Source organism: Mastigoproctus giganteus, chromosome 2, assembly GCF_048544385.1.
Source record: "Mastigoproctus giganteus isolate SK-2022 chromosome 2, ASM4854438v1, whole genome shotgun sequence".
Classification (NCBI taxonomy): Eukaryota; Metazoa; Arthropoda; class Arachnida; order Uropygi; family Thelyphonidae; genus Mastigoproctus; species Mastigoproctus giganteus.
Genome location: NC_143576.1, coordinates 62342624 through 62361423, shown reverse-complemented (window position 1 = coordinate 62361423; position 18800 = coordinate 62342624). Strand labels below are relative to the sequence as shown.

The following is an 18800-nucleotide window of genomic DNA, read 5'->3' as shown; positions in this document are numbered from 1 at the left end:
TCCACATAGTATACAGAAGCCATAGGCTTTTGCCGCGCTAACTATCAAAAAATTAAATATATAAAATAAACAACTAAATGGAAAAAAAAAAAAAAAAAAAAAAAACTTCCTACCATCCAGTCTATATCTCTTTCCCCGAAATTTCAAATTTATGTTCCCTACTTCCCGGAATCATTTATAACGGCAAAACTTTCGCCTTCATTCACTTTGCTATCCTCTCTCAGCCTTATAGACCTCACTCTAAAGGTGCCTGGTTGCCAGCGTATTAGAATTTCCTCATACGGGTGGCCGTTTTGCAGATCGCACCAAGTGGGTTTGCCCGTTTTCGGACCCCTTCAAGGATCTCGATGTCTTTTTTAGGCCACATACTTGCTTAGTATGGTCTTATTTGCCTTATACAGTGAGATTATGACTTCTATCTCTCGAAGCAAACGTTCGATAAATCATCGATAGGACCATAAGTCTTCCTTGCTGACTGTTTACACTGTTCAAAGAACTTCATGTCCGTTCGTATCGCAACTCCCAAAATCCCTTTCTTCCACTGTTTTTAATTCAACCACACCGAGTGTATAAGTTATTCTGAGGTTGCTATTACGTAAATGTAAGACTGCATTTTGCTGCACTGCCTGAAGACTATAGTAGTATAGTACCTTATGTAGGACTGCACCTGAAAGTCAGTTCAACTCCGCCGAAGACTGTCGCAATCGCCCTGAAGGAGCGCCCTTGGCAGATCTTCAACTACTCCTCCAATTTTCATATCATCTGATAATTCTAATATCACGCCCTCTATCTCTTCGTTGATATCATTATGACAGTCAGAAACAACAGTAATCCCAGAACCGATCTCAGGTTAACCGAACCCCACGTTAGACCAATTTGACGAGGCTGGTCACAATTCTCTGCCTCCAATCCTTCAAACACCTTGCGATCCATCTTAGAATTTTACCCATAATCCCAACAAATTCCAGTTATCTGTGTGTTATAAAAGAAAGAGCAAATCCTGTTTCCACATGTTACTGCTGCTCCCACTACAATGTTTAAAAAATGTAAAGAAAAGATTAACAAAAATTCGTGGAATCCAACACTATCAGATAACATTTTCAAGTAAGAAGATTCTGAAGAAACAAACAAGAAATAAAATGATTGAATGAAGTAAAAGAAATATTCTGAGTGAAGGAGTACAAAATTAACTATTTCCATATTTAAACGGAATCTAACTGTTTGATTAACTTTGATATCACTCCGACACACGTTCCAGTCGAATACGCAAAGTTCTGCATCGTATTACGGACACAATCCAAGGATTCTCCTCACCATCAACCACTGGTCACTTCCAGTGATCTGACGATGCCCTACTAATTAAGAAAGAAGGGAAAAGCACTATTTATAGCAAAATTTTTTCTTAAGACTTTCTTTTAATTCTTCTTTAAATATTTCTCCCATGAAAAGCAAAAAAAGGACAGACAGCAGTAAAGACAAAAGGGTTTTAGCTGGCACGTTAATATTTGATTATTCCACTATTAATTGTCTACGACAACTTTTAAGATCTTTGGTGACAAAGGTAAGAAGCTTTAAAATGGACACTCAAAACAGATTCCTCGGCGTATACTATTTAAGCTTCTTTGCTAGACTAGAAGGAATAATGACGAGGACGCGCGAGAGAACCCTGTGATTTTTTAGAAAATTCTGTAGAGAGACGAAAACACATTATCGCTGACGACATGGGGCTAAAATCCTTGAAAGCCAGGCAGAGAAATGCTTCACATGATCACATGGGCCATATTAACTAAAATGTATTCAAAACCGAGTGCTATTTCATTTTACACTTTACTGCATTTCGTATTATCTCATAAAAGATGCACAAAGATTAGAGGCCAGTCTCAATAACCTGCACATCACTAAAAATCTTTTTCTGAAATCATCCTAGACACCCTCATACAACTGTTTCCAATAGAGACCATCACATCTGTACACGATTATCTTGGGCAGGTCCACTAACACCAACCCTGTATACCATCTTCAGAATACAGGAAGCATTAAATAGGAAATCAATTTGATATCATTTTCTTTTAAAACATCTCTTCAGCGTATGACTGCCTCTTAGCGCCTAGCCTATATTAAATGCTACAAAATTACTTTAGAATTACAGGTAACCTCCTCACAGTTTAAAGTCCAGGTTAATAATCTCTCATGAGCATCTGCAGGAAGCGAGAGTTTGAGAGAGGAGTCCCACAGGGTGGTGTCCTCTTCCTGCTTTTGTTTGCAGCAGCAGCCCTGGAGCCATTTCTAACAACACATGAAAATTTTGCAAGTTATGCGGATGATCTAAAGATGAACATTAACAAGATAATACAAGAGACAGATAAACCATAAACAAAGTTTAATACGAACATCCTGAATCTTGAAAATTGCCTTAGCCAAATAAGCCGTGAACTCAATTAGAAAAAGCCTTTGCACATGGTATTCACTAAAAGAAAAATAAAGCTGGGCATGGAAACTTTTGACAGTGAGTTCAGAAGGTGGGATCTCATACTCATACTGACCTGGGGCTTAGCTGAGATACAAGCCTCACTTTTCAAAACCATCTTGCACGAAAAAGACCTCTGCAATCACGTGGATGATTTGGCGGGATACTACTAATAAAGACGTCATCACTAAATACGTCCAATTTTGTATTTTACTCATTCCCATGTATGCTTTAGCAATACAGTATATTGTTGCCAATAAGTACATCAACAGATTATCTAGGCAGAATATTAGATATTCAAGTGAATGAATAAAGTTGCTGGAAATCCTCCCACAATATGCAGGAAAATCCTTTATACCAACTTCATTATGAAACCTTTCAGTGTCAGAATAATAATTAAGAATATATCTAATACTGCAAAAGTCTAACACTTATCTTGGTCTGGAGTGAATTGATGATGACGATGTTGAGAGAGTTATTCCCTCATTATACCAGAGAGGAAAGTGATTGGCAAAGGAGGTAAGAAGAGAGAATACCGAGTATGAAGTGGGAGCTGAGCTGAGGTGCAGCCTTTCCAGATGAATGAACTTATTGAGGCTGTTGAATTTATGAAGAATAAGAAAGCCCCCATATATTGCTCGAGTTGAGGTGGAAGTGGTCAAGTACTTTGTTAAAAAATGGCCAGAGATGGTATTCGACATGTATAACAGGTGCTTGGATGAAGGAGTCTTTCCTAAACAATGTAAATCTGCCATAATAAAAACAATAATTAAGAATCATGTGTTGGATGTGCTGAAGCCCGATTCATATAGTTCTATCTCTCTACTTTTTGTAATGATAGAATGATTTAAAAAAGGGTACAGAGAAGATGCCAAGAAAAAGCAATGGAAGCAAAACGGCAGTATGGGTTCCGGAAGGGCAGGTCGGTAGAATACTGGTTGATGAAGCCAGATATGCCTTGAGAATCTTAAATATGCCTTGAGAATCTTAAGAAGGCTTAGGATGGCAGAAATATCTGATTAGATGTACAGCGTTATTAGAAGTTATCTAAGTGAACGAAGGGCGGTGGTTAGAACACAACATGACGAAGTGGAAAAGAAGATCTTTAGAGGCTCTCCGCAGAGTTCGGTAATGGGGCTGCAAGTGTGGAACTGGATGGGCTTCTAAATGAGATTGAAACGTGTTCAGAGCCCTTCGCTTATGCAGACGACTTGGCCACTGTTGTGAAGGGGAGGTTGAGGGAATGAGTTTGAAGAGAAGGGGAATTTTGTGGTTTCAAAAGTGTATAATTGGGTGCAGCAGAATAAGTTGCAACTATCAGTGGCCAAGTCGAAGATAATTCTGTCGAAAGGCAGGTTAAATGTAGAGAGAAATCTTTTAGTTAGCACTCCCACTGGATCCCTGAAATATGCTCTGATTGTATCTTAGCGTTATGGTGGACGAGAGAGCTGCCCTTTCCCCCCCCCCAAGTGAAACATATACGAGAAAAAAAAATTAGAGTATTATACTCCAAGATCCAAAGGATTATAAGATGTGAGTGTGAGATCCCTCGATCTGCTATATAAATGTATATTTGATACAACAGTCAAATTTGTCGCAGGCGCTTGGGAGTATAGAGCCCAGATTGCGTCAATTAAGCAGCAATTAATTGCGGCTCACAGACTTCCCATTCTCGCAATGACCAGAGCTTGCAGGACTGCTTCCAATGATGTTCTGGTAGTTCTATCTGGTAGACTGCGTCGATTCAGTGATTGTTGCTAAACTTTTGAAGTATGCAACTGTTAAGAACATACCCACGGAAGTGTTTGGCATAGTTTCGTGTTCAAATAGAAATCAGGAATATGGTAGGCAGGATAAGAAAGTGGAAATTAAAAGAATAAATACCGAGCTAGAGGGGATATGAAGAATTTCTGACAAAAGGAAGGTTACTTATGCCTTCCTGCCGGATGTTATGATAATGGAAAGACAGAGGGTGGTCTGATTTCGGTGTGCATGCCACTAGGATAGTAACTGGACATGGGCTAAAGGAAAGACTGTAGAATTGATGACAGTTTTAAATATTGAGGAATGGCGTCCAGAAGAGGTTTTCGCTTCTAAGAGGAATTATATGAGAGAGAGAGAGAGAGAGAGAGAGAGAGAGAGAGAGAGAGAGAGAGAGAGAGAGAGAGAGAGATTTAATTGTAAATATTGGATTTTGTGTGTACCAAAAAATGGTACACACAAAGAGCGGCGGAGCGTTCTCCTCATCCAAAGCGACACAACCTGTTTTGTTAATAAGATTTTAAATTAATCACTTGATGAGGTGAATAGTAGTGACTCACCTTCCTGCTGTTAGGGGCAGTAACCCGGTCACTAGGTCCAAATTGATTTTGATGGTGGCTGGGGCCAAGAGGTCGTCAAGGTTGATTGCTGTTGGGTTTTAGGAGCATTGTCAACTGAGGCCATGTTGCTCCGTGTATATTTTCTGCAAATTTCGTGTGCTCTGATGTCGATTTTCTGCTAGCCGGACGCAAAAACCCATGCTACCTTAGCCTGACACCGACTAACTACGCCATGTTTAAAAAAGACCGATAAAAATTCCTCCCGTCATCCATCGAGGAATCACATTCGGGATTCGAATTCGGGTCTTTTCCACCCGGTGTGGGGATGACGGCGATCATACCAACTGTGCTACCTATGAGGGCAGGTTGTCGAGTGAAGATGTTTTATTAAAATAAGTTTTAAATTTAATGTTGTGTTTAGAAAGGGTCGTTAACGTGGATGCACCTTTGACGCAAGGAACGTTCCAGAGCGGAGGTTAGATTTGAAATGAAAAATGAAATGTCCCACCCAAGAGCAAATAGAAAACCCCTACCTGCCTCTGCATTCCATGATGTGTAACTTATCCAATCACATGTTTTCTAATAATATGATTGATCTATTTAATTCCCTCCACATACATCCGACTAAATTCATCAACAGCAAGGCATACAGAGACGTATGTCAGGCTGGACTATTCGTTGTGCTTCACCTTTAGACAGGTTCTATACCACCATAACCAAAAGTGTCATGGTTATTCTACACCTCTCATCATCACATCTAAGACCATTACTTAACTAACTGATGGTCCAACTAACTCAGAGGAATATATTTATGCGTTCTCCTTGCAATTATTACAATTGTGTAACAATATGCCATGGGCGCGCCTTGCAGGTAATAAATGTATTTAATAATAATAATAACTAGGGGGTTTCACCTCCTGCTCGCTTCTTTTAATAAAATAAAATCAAATATTTACATATTACTGAATGTTTCGACTGTGTGTGTCTCTTCCTCAGCTATGAATACATAAATACGTTACTATATATATATAATATCGATGTAGATACACCATAGACAACTCTTAAAGGAAAACTACAATTGTAGTGTGAAAGGCACCATTTTAACTGTATCTCATATTGTGCTCATCCTTCACGGCGAGTTGCCAAGTATTACACTACCTCGAATAAGTAACGCTTCACTAATAGAAAAGACTACTCACTTATTTTCGGTAGACACCATCACCACCCAGACGGCACCGTTTCAAAGCCAGTTGGCTTTTCATCGGTGAGTACCTTTCACACTACGATCGTAGTTTTTCTTTAAGAGTTGTCGATGGTGTATCTACACCGATATTATATAGATACAGAATCTTGAACCTTGTTGCATTTAGTTTATTTAAATAAATAAGTTACATATGGAAATCAAGAACGGTACCGCGTGGTTATGTTAGACAAACATAGCGCGTGACCACGCTTAAACAGAAGTTTGTTTTACCACAATAAAACAAGCTTCTGTTATGTATTTTTGTATTTGTTACGTATTACCACGTAACCCGCATCTCTCTTCTCCCATTGGCTGAATAAATATCATTAGAAGGAAGATTATTTTGATGTATAGAAAGATAATACACCTGCTATCCACCATGCTCAACAACAACAAGTATGGATATAACCTCAAGGAAGGAAAAATCTGTACACTCTCTCCCACCTGACGTACATAGATGACATCAAGCATTGCCAGGCAATCGCGAAGCATCTCCAGCAACTCCACCGGATCACCGAAGAATTCAGCAATGATATCAGGATAGAATTTGGTTTAGACAAATGCAATACTCATGGATTGCATCAGAGGAAATTGGTCGGCAGAAACTACCAGCTACAGACTGGTAAAGAGATCGTAGTCATGACTTAAAAATATCTGGGGATGATGCGGGCTCAGCAGTAAGAGCACATTCATTCATTTATTTATACACACAATTCTCTATAAATTCTCAAGATTTATATACATTCTCATCTCATATATATATCCATTCGCGACATGTACGTATGAATATGTTCTTGTTTTGGGTGGTACCTAGACGTAAGTCGAACTCCACCTTGAGGTATTCTGTGATGAGAAACAGAACAACTGTCTGCTGACCTGAATGTATTATTTTTGTGCTTGTCTATGTTCTATGTAAGTGTAGCCGGACATAGTTTAACTGTCTAGTGCATTCACACATTGGGTGACCGTCCATCGGAGAGAGTGCAATACCGATGGATGTAAGCAGTTAGAGCACAAGGAGATGAAGGTCTGTATGACGGAAAAATATCATCATAGACTCATAAGCCTGCTCAAAGCACAGTTAAAGCCATACACAGCTATGCAGTATCTGTGCTAACATACTCCTTCGGGATCATAGATTGGACTAACACTGAGCTGGAAGACATCATAAGACAAGGAAAATGATGACCAAGAGCCGTCAAAACAACGCACAAAGTCAGCCATGGAGAGAGTAACAATAGGTCGGAAAGAAGGAGGACGGGACCTGATAGACCTCATCGAGCAACAGAAGACAGCTATAGCTAACCTGAAGGATTACTTCCAGAAACACCGGGAACTATAGAAAATACATCGCACAGGAGCCAAGAGTGTCAGATGACACATGCTGACTATGCTACTTGGCCTCAGAAACGATCCAATACATCACCGCAGGATGCAAGATGATTATCCAGACAGAGTACACCCGTTGACACGACTAGGTAGCCGGGTTAATACATCTGAAGCTAGCGAGGAAATACCATTTGATCAAAGAAAGTATATTGTATTAAACGTACAAACCCCAGCCCGTACTAGAGACCTAAATCCACAAGATGTACTGGGTTAGCGCCATAATAACGGACAAGACAATCCAGGACATAACTCTTGTCATACCTATCTGATTGACATAGCGGTGCCCAATACTGACAACCTCCAGAAAATCCACGAGGAAAAAATCAGAAAGTACACGGATCTAACGACTATTCCGATCACCGTCTCAACCGCCGGTATGGTGACAAAGATCCTACATAACAGCATGGCAGAAATAGGTCTCCCAGAGAACACATAGAAGGAATTCATTCCAGAAAGTTGCAATCCTGAATCCTGAATTCATTCGAGAAAGTTGCAATCTGTGATGAGAAACAGAACAACTGTCTGCTGACCTGAATGTATTATTTTTGTGCATGTCTATGGAAGTAGACATGCACATGTAAGTGTAGCCGGACACATTCTATGTAAGTGTAGCCGGACACCTGCTACACCTGCAGATTGTCAGACAGTCTCTCGACTAAAACGGTAACACCAGACATAACGACCAGCATCCTGTGCATTTGGTATTAGTGCCCGTCACAGGGCGTAATCCCCATCAGGGAGAAATAATACAACAATAATTATAATAATTCATGCTTGCCATCCAAGATCAGGTAATCAATATCAGGAACTATATCGCCAAGGACCCCGGAGCAACAGATGACACGTGTCGTCGATGCCACCTGGCCCCAGAAACAATCCAGCACATCATCAAGAATATAGGGTGATCACCCAGACTGAATACGCTCACAAACACGACCAGGTCGAAAGGATAATACATCAGAAACTAACGAGGAAATATCAGTTGATCAAAGAAAGTGTACCGCATTAAAAGTAGGCGCCTCAGGCCGTACTAGAGATCTCTACTCAAACTAGACTGGAACCGTGCCATAACAACGGACAAGACGATCTCGCACAACAGACTAAACATAACAATGATCGACAAGAAGGAAATGGCTGCCTACCTGGTCGACACAGCGGTGCCCAGCAACGTCCTGAAAATGTACGAGGAAAAGATCAGAAAGTACTCAGACCTAAGACAGGAAATCAAAGACATGTGGCAGATGGAAAAAGGAATGGATCACCGTGTCAACCACCGACATGGTGCCAACGAGCCTCCGTAATAACCTAGCGGCAATAGGCCTCTCAGAGAACACTTTCATGGAACTCCTGAAAGCCGCGATTCTGAGCATTTGTAGGACAGTAACAGTTTCTCGACCAATAATAACAGTAATCGGACACAACCAACCACCCCATGCACTTGGTACCAGTACCTGTCACAAGAGTGGAAAAAACCCATGAAGGAGAAAAGGTTTTTTTTTTTTTTTTATCTAATAATAATAAATAATACCTGGAGGTATGAACCATCGTACATAAGACTAACAAGCCAACCTACCTCATGTCAAGCTGCTTAAAAAACTAAGATCAAAGAATTTATCTCAATGAAATGATTTCTTGGGTCAAACGACGTGATCAGGGTCTCAGAGGAAGGATCCTACAATAAGTCGATCATTACATATGGGCTCCAGCTTGGTTACACACAGGAAGCAGTTCCTGTGTGTAAATAAGCAAATGCAGCGCCTTTGCTTATTGTAGATATCTCGTACCTGTGGAACCAGTTCTAGTGTAACACTTCAAGTTTTACTGGACAAGCTTCCTTTGTATCAATGTTGCACTGTGACCTCTCACATGAAATACAGAAAAATATTCCTGCTGAAGCCTTTTGAGTGGCTCCAAACCAAGACATAGCATGGTTTAGTGCCACGTTTTAAAGTTAATTTCATGTTATGTTATCTATTTGTAATGCTGTTTTTATATTTGTTTTTATTTGTTTTATAATGTTTTTATATTACTCCCTAACCTTGTAAAGCTCCTGGCTGTGGCGGGTGCATATTGTATCTTTATTGTACAATAAAAATTTCTTCTTCACATGAGAGCGAGAGCGAGAGAGAGGGAGAGAGAGAAGAAGAAGAAGAAATTTGGGGTAAAAATGGAAGGCAGTTGGCAAAACAAGCGGGAGGGAAACGAAACCGGAAACGTTGCAAGAAGGTTCATTCCTCGAGTGAATTTTGTTTAAAATCCAAGTGAATTGACTCATCCCTAATGAATCTCTCCACCACGGAAAGCTACCGAACGGAAAGCATTTATATCATCTTGTTGTTAGTACCTAAGGTGAAAAGAAGGAATAGAATCATATTCCGTATTAGAAATTAACTCTGTAGCTTGATGCGTCAACACTTCCACCAGAACAAGAATTCGTCAAAAAGCAGACAGTTTAGAAGCCTTTATAGCTTACTCAAATGCTTCTTCCTTCGAAGGTAAAACAATATATTAAGGCAACAACAAGCCACTAATTTCTTCCCTACCTCCACAGGAACAATCAACCTTGGCCAGTTCTACTTCTATGTGACCACTACGGCCAGTTCTTAAACTACAGATATGATGGCAACACACCCAACGAACTCCTCGTCCAACTACAACTGCGGTCAGTCCTACTTAATGCTTCTCTCAATAATGATCTACTTCAATCCCTGAGGTTTCACAATATATTTTCTAACCTTTATAACCGTACCGGAATGCTAACGGGTCAGAAACGTAGGAACTGCTGAAGCGCAACTCCACGGTCCATTTCATGGGTGTTACTTCCACCACTTTTGCTGATACCGACACTTTCCTTTTGGTGTGGGATTCGACGGCACGCTCCACAACATTGGAACCACAGATACAGACTTTGCCTTCAAATATATTCCTGTCGTCACCATCTGTTGCTGCTGCCCCTGGCTTTTCCTAACAACCCACAGTGGGATCTTGCAAAAGTAGCGTTCCGTGATCCTGGGTGGGATTTTCAGATCCTCTATATGGACGGTCGGATGTCGTGGTGGTCCATGTTGTCAATGACTCTATGGATAACCAATAAGGTTATTGGTTATCCATAGATAACCAAATAACCTTATTGGTCATCCATAGAGTCATTACTTCCCTGGGTCCCACACCAGGCAATAACTTGCCTGGTGTGGGACCCTGGAAATGCCTCCTATTTCCAGCTTTTACTCTTTTTCCCTCCCCACTGCACAAACACTCACTCACTCTCTCTGACTGTTTTTTTTACTGTTCCCTTTCTTTCTCTTACATTTTCCTTGCTGACACCTGCCACCGAGGTAGAGATGCCTCTTGCTTTCATCCCTGTCCTTTACGCCTAACTTTCTTTTCTCAGGGACTCGCTCCCTTCCATAACTAAGTAGGAATGGCAGTCCTATCAGCTTCATAGTGGAGAAGGCCGCCTCTTCGTGGCGAGACCGAGAGCTAGGAAATCCCGCCTTCCATGTGAACGTAGCTTCCTAGTTGCTAAGAGACTAGTCATTAAAATACAAAAATACACTTAAACTCATTACAATACACGAGTGGCTTTGCAGAATACTGCTTCTCCACAATTATTGCGGAAATGAGGGGGAACCTCGGGATCTGCCTAGACACAGGACACACTTTGTTTATATCGCTCTTAAATATAATTCATCCGAGATTAGAATACTAAAGTAGCTTATTTCCAGTTGCCAAGATTTGACAACTCACGCGTAAACATGGTTTCATTAATGTTCTTTGTCACATTTTATTTCCAGAAAAATAAATACATTATTATTTATCTACATAATGAAAATCAATAGTCACATGCAAATAACATTATTTTCAAAATAAATGCAGCCGTAAAGATATTAAACTGAAAAAATTGAGCAAACAGTTTCAGGGATCAGAAAATTTCTGAGCCATAAGAAAATATATATCTTACATATTCAAAAAAAATTGAAAATGCGCTATAAAGAATAGCATAGCACAGCATAATGATGAGATACCAAATAGATGATTCACAATAAAGATCCGTTGGAAGAATGAACATAGGCCAACTACAAGAATAGTTGGCCTATGTTGGCCCAAACTCTACAGAACATTTTCTTTGGAAATGCTGTGGAAAATCGACTTGCAAGTCACCAACTTTCCGCGAAAGAATCCTACATGCGGTAACCAACTGCCTTTAAAAGAGCAATGGGATTTAGTAACTAGTGAACTCTTCAAAAACCCCGAGGTCTTGTTATGAGAGTTATAAGTGTGATGGCTGATCTTGACTGATCCCTTTAATCCTTGTGTAACTATGTATATACGAAATCGGTATGATATTCGCGAGTTGATTATTCTTTCATGAATTGCTTATATGGATCTCGCTCTCTTCGGAAAAAACACTTCCATAGAGCTCAGTGAAGAGTGAGCCCTATGGAAGTGGTTTTTTTTATTCAATTATTATATTATGTATGATTTATATTAAATAAACACTGTCTGAACAGCAGTTTTTATCTCAAGCAGATCAGATACTGAATAATTTTATTTCATCCAGAAATTTTATAATGGAAAAAATAAAGAAAATTCATAAAACTTCCGCTTAATATTTAACAAAAATTGAACTTAAAATAACCATTTCACTGTAATATATACAATGAATATTTTTTGGTATGAATTAATCTCGCTTTCTGATCATTCCATGGATGATATATTGCAATACAATTTTTTTATTTTAATAAAAATATCATTCGCTTTATAAATCATTTAACATTTCGAATATTCGGGTGTACCCTCCTAGACAGTGAAACACCACGAAGAAATGCATATAAATCAAATAATTCCTGCAAATACCAAAACGTTTTGGTGGTGAACTTATCGTAGTTTGTATTTTTGATCCTTACCCCAGGAATCAATGTTATTAAATATCAGAATTAAAAGATAATAGTGATAGATGCAGTTGTCAGCGATTACTATGGCAGTCGAAAACATTAAGCTCTCACTTCTGGTTTATTCTTCGAGTTAAGTGGTCCATATTAGTTCCAAATCTATTTCAAACCACGATGGTCAATTTACTGATATTCGTATAAGGCGTGCATTTTCCTTAGTAACTAACTTAGTGCCGAGTATAATCTTCCACAAAAATTCCTTCCACTTAGTCTTTTGAAGAGCTATTCAAAAGTGTTTAAATATTTAACTTCATTGTTTTCAGATAGTTAAAAAACGTCAGAATATGATGAGAAATGATAGACATAGACACTAAGCTTTATATTTCATAAGATTCCGTATGCCGTTGCTAAGAAATATTGCCTAGAGACTATTTCGAAAAAAAAAAAAAAGCTTTAATGGAAATGGGCGTATACCTTTTGGGTTGACCTTAAGATATTTTCTAATATCAAGGAAATTGAAACTGTTACCAAAGTTTTCTTCCAGACGAAAATGCTGTATTTGGCAGAACAAAAATCAATTTGTATTGCAAAAGCCTGATTAAACTAAATATTGAAAAACAGTTTAAAACATTTACTCTTAATATTGAACTTCCCTGTGCTGTAATATTTCTGTGCGGTGGCTCAAGCAACTTTCCAATAATGCCTCGGATATCGTTAAACTTGAATAAGTCACAAACAGATCAAATGGATTGATGGCCTACTTTCAATGATATGCTAATTTAGGATATTCTACAGCTGCGTGCAAGTATACGATGGTTAAAATGATTTCTCTTTCTTAAAGATGGCAGCACAACTTTGGATAGGTGAAAAAAAAAGATAGTGGAATGATGCAAAAAGATTTCAGATTGAATGAATCGTTATTTCAATGGAAACATGAATTACGAGCCATCCATATTCAATGCTTGTGGAGGAAGTAGTCATGAAACGGCGACATCACATTTGTGATTGAAAATTCAAAATATATAAATTCTTTGAATTTTTCCTGAAACCCTTTATTGTACACAGCTGAATTCTGATAAGCATTCTTTACTAGCATCTGATGAACATCATATTGAACTTATGGAAACATAGAAGAGTCTGTGAGGAGGGTAGGGAGGGGCTAAAAATTTTGAAAATTGGCATGACGTAATATCACGCAGTCACCTTGAGAAGTGAGATCAAATGAAGAGAAATAACTTGAAACAAATATTAAATATACGCAAAATTAAAGTACACAATATTACAGCTGAGTTACGGCTGCATGTATGCATGAAAAAAAAAAATCTACTTGGATTAGAAACACAGAAAGGGGCGGTGGGGAAAGAGTTTATAATGAAGAAAAAAAAAAACACTTTTAAACGAACTTCTTGGAAAGTGCGTTAGTCTGATGACAAAATCATTTTATCCAAAACAAAAATAATATCATAAAATCTCTCGTATTTTATTGAATTGCTGGAGGTAAAAGCTGTAACTATCCCAGAGGAATTCCTTCCAACGTAACCATAGCAATGAAAACAGGCGTTATATTCGCACGTTGTTTTAGCATTACAGAAATATAAAAGAATCAAATCCCTGAAGGCCAGGAGATAATGCGTCTACATGTACTTCCACGAAAACACAGCACGGCCAAAAGGGATCAGAAAGAACCCATCAAAAACAATCCCCTTTCATTATTAAATAACAAAATTTTCCTTAACACAATTCTGAACGGTGTAATTAAGAACATTTTATAAACAGCATACATCTAAGTTGAAATGATTTTGAAATATCCAAGAGGCGTAGTTCGCTAGCTTACAAAATCGTTTTTCAGTGCATATTTTTTTTAAAAAAGGAAATTTGTTCTTTAAACAAGTACTAAGGTTTTAAGTAAACTCTTACCCAAATAGATTTTCACTCAGATACTAGAACGATATTAAGTGGCAAACAGACAAAACGATGTATCGGAATAATGCAGAGGCACTAATTCCATTTTCGCACTTCTGCGCTCTGCAACTGTCAGCAAATAGTTCGTCCAGTTTGCCATTTGTTTTACGAACGTTTTTAAGCTGAAATTTTGATTCAGTAATATTTATGATATATTTCTTACTAAATTTCCCTATTTATTATTTTTTTAATATATAAACGTAACAACACATTTCGAACTGCGCATTTTCTCGCTACTCAGAAACAAATAATGAAAGAATCTACACGCTATTTTTTTTTTGTGTTCAGAATAAAAAGGTAGTTTTTCCAAACAGCAGGCGAATGAGGGGTGATAAAAACCTGCCTACAGCTAAACGTTTGATTATAAATATATTGATTAAGCTAAAAAAAAGCAGTACATACAAAAACCTACAATAAGAAGCAAGAATAATATTTATTAATTTAAAAATAAAAAGGTCAAATAGTGCACTCAATAAAATACGCCAGTTTCGCAAAATCATTCCTTAGATTATTCCTACCCTTTTAACTAGATATTCCCACATTTTCAATTACAACAAAAAACACAAAAGTAGCTTAAAATTCAGAGTTTAAAATAATTGAATATAATAAAGTCAGACTAAATAACTAATCGAAAGCAGAGGTTTTCATTTTTAGATCAGCCACCTCAGAAACAAGGTTAATAATAACACATATAAGATATTTCATAACTATATGAACGTATAAATGGTCATTTGGTAAATTATTATACCAATTGACTCCGTTTAATCTTAATTCGGTTTCATCAGAGAACTCTCCCGATTTACGGGTCTCGTAGATTATTGTAAAGTCTGTCACGCTAGCATTACGGCAGGCACATAGTTTGCACAAAATTCAAACGAAATATTATGGCGCATTATTATATTAGAAAGTCAAAAAAATGGACTTAAAAAAACAACAAATATAAATGCGAATAAAAGTTATACCTTATTTCAACTGCAATATACTCTCCGCAATTTAGCACTCCTTTTATAGATTTTATAACTGCACTGAGTGTCTCTTTAGTTTCCGGGAATGCGCGGACATCATTTGATACCACAAATGGGTCACGTTAAACTATTCTCTACCGCTTAATATTAATACCGTTAATCGTGAAACTCCGTGCATAATTATATCGAAATAATCATAATAAAGGCCTACACAACCCGATGTTTTCGAGATAAGAAAATCGAAAACGCGCACCATTACTTTCACGCTAATGCGTAGTGTCACTGGTTGGGAGTTAGAATTGTAAAAGTTCTAGAAAATTGTCCCTTGAAAGTACAGTCTCGTGACAAGAGAAGTGCTGTACGAAAAACAGCTCGTCGGAGCTCATTATTTCCGATTAGAGTCACTTTCAAGTACAATTTAAGGATTCGCAAATGAAAATTATTCGGAAACTTACCTGTACTACTTCATATGGGATCACAAAGAAACCCCTAGGTGTTGAACCGAGTCCCTTACGTAATCTACCGATAACTAGCTCCGGATATCCACGTCTGTTTCAAATACGTAAAGAGTTCTGGCCTGCGAAAACTCCGTTTGGCCTACTGCCCGTAAAGGAATGCCTCATGTGGGCGGTTCGATTTTAAAACATTCTCAGAAATTTCCGGCAGTCCTAACTGCGGTCGACGGATCGAAGTCGACACTACCGTCCAATCACAGACATCCGTAGCAAAAAGTCACTTACCTTACAACGATCATTTTCTCAAAAACGTACAGGGGCCCATGAAGTTTCATCCAGTCCATCAAAGATTCCTCGGACGGCGGTACGAACCCGGTCAGAGAAAGTCGGCCATGTTAGTTGGGCGGTCGCCGAAGATCCAGTCAGTACAGAGAGCTACGGTGGCTCGGCGAATCCAATATTGAGGCGCTATTTAGGAGGGTACACTCTATGCCGGTACAGAGAGGGTCGTCATGGCAACGAGAAAACACTGAGTCCTGCAGCGGTGTCGATGGGCCCTTCCCGTGGATCTTAGAATTCGATCTGAGGTAACGAGTAGTGACACCTAGTGAAGAGCTACAAAATTAGGGCATATTATAAGTGTACGGAACGTTTTCAACTTTTACATGGGTGACGTCGCATGGATGCTGGCAAGATGCTTCGCGTTAAAAGGCAAATTACCGAAGATGAGACACTGCCATAGAGTACTTTGTACTCTAAGTGATATTTACGTTTTCGGGATGCTTCACCGAAACACTTTTCACGAGTGGTTTAAAAGAATAACGATAATATGTGACTTGTCATCGCCTTACCAATCTACGGCACTCCCCACAGTGGTGGTTCGTGCATCTTCTTGCGAAGAAACGCGGAGTGACCTTGTTTAGCCCAAAAATGATTAGACCGTGAAATTGCATCGAAAATGAGTCGCACTTGTAGTTGAAAGAAGAGGAGTTTTTGATCCACGTTTATTTTGAAACGACTCGCTAGGAATTAAAGGAATTTCGTTCTGATAGAGCATGAAGCAACTTAAACATCGTTTTTATGTGCGCGTGTTGCCTGCAACTTGGCGTACCAGTTCTGCCTTTCCTATCATTTAAAACTTCTAATCATTCTTCATAGTTAAGCTCTATTACTACGTCAGTGCTGTGCTTTTCTTCATCTCAACTTCTTAAAAGAAATTGGGCAAATTATAAAATACAGATAACGAACGCCAAAAATTTCCTCAGTTGATTTCATAGTTGGAAGCAACTTAAAAGGATTCAACAAAAATGAGTCCGCATTTTTTAATGGAATACAATAAACACAACAGCGCTCGTGACTTCAGCATGAAACTATTCATTCTAAAATAATACAGTGCATGACAAAAAAGGAATTTCAGTGTAATATTCCAACTAAAAATACTTTAATTAAACACCAAAACAATCGGCACTTTCAAAATTACTTTCAAAAGTTCTGCTTACTCAAAATCAGTATCATGTAACAAATGCATTTCGAAGATATTGCAGTAAAATCAATGAACACTGAGTGAAAGCGGAAGGGGAAGAACAAGCAATAGTTTACATTCTTTGATGAAGGCAACACGGACACAAGTATGCGAATTTCCCAGAAGGGGTAGAAGCGTATATGAATAGGCACTTTCAGTCAAGAAATATCCAAACGGTAACTATCATACGAATATCCAAACAGTTATTGTTTGGATGGTCGTTCTGAACAGCAAAAGGAAGCCATGCACTTAAGCCCTTTTGTTGTCACTGCGCAGAAAAAGCCAAAAATCTAACTATATTACTATCAAAGTCGATATTGGAGAATTCGTACAATATGGGAGTGGCCGTGTTTACAGCGATCACTGCCAGTAAAATTGCACAGGTCGTAAAGAGAAGTTGCAGATGTAATGTCATCTTGACGTATGAAATGCCCCGGCAAATAAATTTATAAATTAACCGCTACCAAGTCGGTATCATATCTGGAAATTGCGTTTACTATTTTTGTGAAATAAAGAGCTCTAGCGCTCTCTCTGCAACTCGGCAGAGAGAGGAGGGTGGTGTCGGAGTTAGCAGTTAATTTATGTTAACTAATGGTTATATAACGGAAATGAACGTGGAAAAGAAATTGCTGCTGAGAGTGTGTGTTAAACTCCAAAGTTACTAAGGCTAAGAGGGAACAGTATATCGTTTGTATACTGCGCGTATGTATTTTCCGTGGTCGATTTGTCTGTTTAGTGGACGAAAAACCGGTAAACATGATATGAGTGGGTCAGAAGGATAAGTCAACCAAGTCGCTTTCAAATGGTATTGAAAAAAATCAACTTTTGCGTATGAGCCAATAAAAAATTCATTGTTAGATAAATTTAAATAAATTATGTCAATATTTGTTTTAAAATAGTTATTAATATCGTCTATCTTTGAATTTCCTAGGAATCTGAAATGTTTATCCTTAAAATTGAGTTTAAACAAAAAAAAATGGGCTTGGTTCACTTTGACTGGAATATTTTCCCACTTAAGTAGAATACAAAGTCCTATTACTAACTCTTTTTATTATTTAGGATTGAATGAATGAGTAACATCGCTTTTTATTTTACCTATGCTGTTTTATTTATACAAATAATATATTACTGAAATTAGAATCACAATTTTTTTGGCGCAAAAAAAAGAAATTATTATTATTATTATTATTATTAGCCATATGGTGCGAGGAAGCCTGAGGCTTATGCTGCACTAGCCAAAAAAAAAAAAAAAAAAAAAAAAAAATTCTGAATTACCCCGAGAGAGAAAAAGAAACAAGAGTCAGAAGTAGAAAGGAATCACCAAGAGAAGAATGATGATATCCAGCTCAGGATCCTGGGTGTGCCAAGCCCATACTCACCGGATGTGAGTTCCCGGGGTTAAATCGTAAACATAAAAGTCTGATGATCGTGGTGGCCAACTTATGTTATAAAACGAACAAAACAGATAAAAGTGGGTACTTTTATTAGTCATACGTATATTCGTGCATAATTTGAAACTCATCTTCGGGCACTTCAGCAGATCCAGTATTCCTTTCCACCGACAACTTTTTTGTAAAAACTATG

At 38.2% G+C, this 18800-nt stretch overlaps 1 protein-coding gene across 1 annotated transcript in view; it reads right to left on the bottom strand.

Annotated features, from left to right (window-relative positions):
• Positions 1-15843, bottom strand: part of LOC150089320 (sodium channel protein para-like) — a 2114826-nt gene extending 2098983 nt beyond the window's left edge. The window contains exon 1 of the mRNA XM_090389008.1: positions 15695-15843. The gene's annotated coding sequence lies outside the window, so the exon portion shown is untranslated. The remainder of the gene's footprint in view (positions 1-15694) is intronic.
• Between the last annotated feature and the right edge of the window lie 2957 nt (positions 15844-18800).